The following is a 3,934-nucleotide window of genomic DNA, read 5'->3' as shown; positions in this document are numbered from 1 at the left end:
AAATGATGCAATTACTTTTAATTGCAGGCAACTCTTTACATTTAAGTGAAGTGTCTTAACATTTTATATTGTTTTAAAAATATATTTACATATTATATATATAATATACGTAATATAAATATATATAAATATTTAAAAAAGAAAAAAAAAAAAACCATGGCACTCTCTCCCTGGCCGCTGTTTTGGCGGGGGAGGGGGTCTGGGGGGCGGGCACGTTGGCCTGGCTTCTGTGATCCCGGTGAAACGGTCTGGTTTGATTTGGCTGTACAGAGACCCCCTGGCTTGGGAGGGGAGGGGGGAGTGGTGCCCCCTCCTCCCTCCACTCATTACTCTGCTTGCTACTTCGCTTGCCCGAAGCTCCCACCCTCAGCCCTGTGACTGGAATGTGTGCCCCACCGTCATTGTCCTAAGTTGAATGTCCGTTTGTGGGGGAGGTGGGGGGCAGTGTCCATCCAATGAAGGGGCAGAAGGAGGGAGCCGAGCGCCCCGCCCCACCCACTCGGGGGAAGCCCAGTGGGTTTGCATCTTTCTTTCCCTTTGGTTTCGGCACATTTACCGGCTGGGAGGCACCCGTGTGGAATCACGTGCAGCCTGCGTGTGTGCAGATGCATGGGGCCTGCATTAGCAGGCGTGGCCCAGCACTCGTGTGCGGGAGGCGTGTGCACATCGGTGCATGTAACCTGTTTGGGCATTGGCACGTGCCTACCTGCATGTTAGCGTGAGAGGAGCTTTGAGAACACGTGTGATGTGTGCACAGACACGCCTAGCGCCGGGGACATGCGTGGGCCACATACATGTAGACAGAGGCTCGTACATAGAGGTGCATGTGATCTGTGTCTGCCAGCATGTGTGTGCACGTATGTGTGCTGGTGCGGACCCAGGCGTGTGGGTGTGCCTCTGTGTGCGTGTGTTCACATGTGTTCCATCATCCCTGCACTGCTGGCTCCGGCTCCCTTCCCGAGCCCCCATCCCCGCTGGCCCTCTCACAGCCCGCAGCACATCCGTGCCCCAAGCTGCATGCGCCTTGCTGCTCTGTCCATCAGTGTGTGCTTGACCAAGAGAAAACGAAGACGTCTGGGGGGACCCCTGTACCTGATCCTCTCAGCCCCCACCCACTGTGCTGTGTTACTCGCATGGGGGGTTTCTCTCCTGCCCCTTCCACAATATGCTGTTTCCCCTGGAGCCTCAGGCCCGAGGCTCTGAGTGGGGTCCCCAGGGGGCCCCCGCTGGGGTGAGCCCCCGCTCCACACCCTGCCCCGTCCACCCTGTAGGGCCCGTGTTGGTGTAGCAGTGATGGCTTCTGTGGATATTCTGTGACCTCTGTCAGTGTAACTTGACAATTTCTAAATGGAAAAGGGTTGCTGTGTTTTCTGTCTCTTTTTTAATGTCCTTTTTTCTTCTCCTCACCTCTCTGCTCTCTTTCCTTTTCAGTTTTTCTAGCCAAGTGTTTGGGGCTTTAATAAAACTTGTTTCTTTTTCCTCTCCTGGATCTCCTTCCTACAGACTGATGTCTCATTATTTCTCAGCTTCACCCTGGAGGGTCTGGAAGGTGCTGGAATGGGCAGGGTGGCAGGTGGGGAATCCCCGGCAGCCATTGGCCCTGACCCTTCAGCCGGCAGGGCATGAAGGGGAGGACAGAACAGGGCCCCTGGGACTATCTGGGTGTGGTGGCAGGCACCTGTAGTCCCAGCTACTTGGGTGTCTGAGGCATGAGAATCTCTTGAACCTAGGAGGTGGAGGTTGCAGTGAGCCGAGATTGTGCCACTGCACTCCAGCCTGGGCGACAGAGCGAGACCCTATCTCAAAAAACAAAAACAAAACGAAAAACCAGCTCTCAGCTTGGCACTCCAGGAGATGCCCTGCCTAACCCTCACGACCATTGGTGAGGTAGCTGTGGGCACCACCTACTCGGGCAAATGACAAAGTGATCTGGGCATCTGAGCCAGGGTCATACAACTGGTGGCTGTAGAAACACCAGTAAGTTTGAATCCAGCTCTGCCTGACACCAAAGCCAATGGTTACCCCCAAAACCAAGCAGGGCCGATGACCTCCAGCAGTCCCCTGCATTGGGTCTCGGCCTCCTGTCCTTTGGGTGGGGTGACGCTTGGTGGGGTCCACCCATCTTTCTTTTCTGCGGGGAGGGGTCTCTGCCACCCAGGCTGGAGTGTGTGATCACAGCTCAGTATAGTCTCAACTTCCCTGGGCTCCAGTAATCCTCCCACCTCAGGCTCCCAAGTAGCTGACTACAGATGCCCGCCACCACACCTGGCTACACTTTTTTGTTTTTTGTAGAGACAAGGTTTACCATGTCGCCCAGGCTGGTCTCGAACTCCTGAGCTCAAGTGATCCACCAGCCTCGGCCTCTCAAAGTGCTGGGATTACAGGTGTGAGCCACCGCGCCCACCACACCCATCTTTTCTAGAGGAGCAGCTTTGGAACCTGTAAAGCGGTAACAATACAAAATGCATTTGACACCTCTGTGCTTTAGTATGTACACACACGTGCAAACAGCCACAGCAGAGCAGCACCTGCTGCACACACAGCACCATGGAGTGGGTTTTACAGGCCTTCCTGGAATTCTGAAGGCTGTGCCACTGTTCCAGCATGTTCTAAGCATCCCCGAGGCTGCCCTTCTAGCTGTCTGGGTGGTTGAGGGCTGCCATGTTACTGAATCTCTTCCCCTCTCAGCATCACTTCACTTCCATCTCTGAAGTTAATATCTGTGTCTGGAGCCACAATCTTCCAGTCATCGCAGGGGCCCCAGCAGCCCTTTCTTCTCCTAAAGGCCTCTTTGGAGTTAGAGGACAGCAACCTACCTTCTGTCTGCAGGGACTGCCCCTCCATGAGTCACCCACCCACCAAAGCCCACCAATCCTTGAGACTCACAGAAAGCCAGTCCTCACCCTGCCCGTAGCCCATCCCTACATCCTTTTTAGAATGTCAGCAGATCTTGCCTTCTCTCTGCTATCCTATTCCCAAAAAACAGAGGAGCCAAAACCCCCGCTCAGAATTGCCGCGCCCACTGACAGTTCAAGATCAAGTAACGGAAACATCCACCGGCCACCCAGAAGGGGGCTGGTGCTCGTTCACTCCTCAGATGCCTCTCCAGGGTCCACTCCTTGGGGCTGGGGCTGTGTCTGGCAGGGGAGCCACCTGGACAGCCAGCAGACAGAACATAGACACCCGAGCTCAACCAAGGCAGGCGCTGGGAGGGCACAGGAGAGAGACCTGTGGCAGGTGTGACGGGGAGTAGCAGGTCGGTCGCATCTGAGGGGAGACCTTGTGGGTGAACAGTGGGCTTTGGGGGCACTGGTGGCTGAGGGTCCCAGGCACAAGGCCCTGGGTGGGACATAATCTGTGGGTTCTGGAAAATGTTGGAAACCCAAGAAGAGTGAGGTGGGGAAAGCGCAGTGTATGGGCAGAAGCCCCCTCATGTGAGACCTTATCGGCTGCAGTAAGGAAGGTGCCATGGGAAACAACAGGAGGGTTTTAAGAAAGTGTTGTGAACTGACATGTTGTTTCAGAAGTTGTCTGAGTGGGCTGGGCACGGAGGCTCACGCCTGTAATCCCAACACTTTGGGAGACTGAGGGGGGTGGATCACCTGAGGCCAGAAGTTCAGAACCAGCCTGGGCAACATGGTGAAACCCCATCTCTACTAAAAATACAAAAATTGGCTGGGCATGGTGATGGGTGCCTGTAATCCCAGCTACTCGAGAGGCTGAGGCAGGAGAATCGCTTGAACCCGGGAAGCGGAGGTTGCAGTGAGCCAAGATCGTACCACTGCACTCCAGCCTGGGGGGGAGAGCAAGATTCTGTCTCTTAAAAATGTTACCTCTGGCCGGGCGCGGTGGCTCAAGCCTGTAATCCCAGCACTTTGGGAGGCCGAGGCGGGTGGATCACGAGGTCAAGAGATCGAGACCATCCTGGTCAACA

Source organism: Cebus imitator, unplaced genomic scaffold (genome assembly GCF_001604975.1).
Source record: "Cebus imitator isolate Cc_AM_T3 unplaced genomic scaffold, Cebus_imitator-1.0 Scaffold228, whole genome shotgun sequence".
NCBI lineage: Eukaryota > Metazoa > Chordata > Mammalia > Primates > Cebidae > Cebus > Cebus imitator.
The sequence above is the reverse complement of the archived record's forward strand: the minus strand, read 5'-3'. Positions refer to the sequence as shown.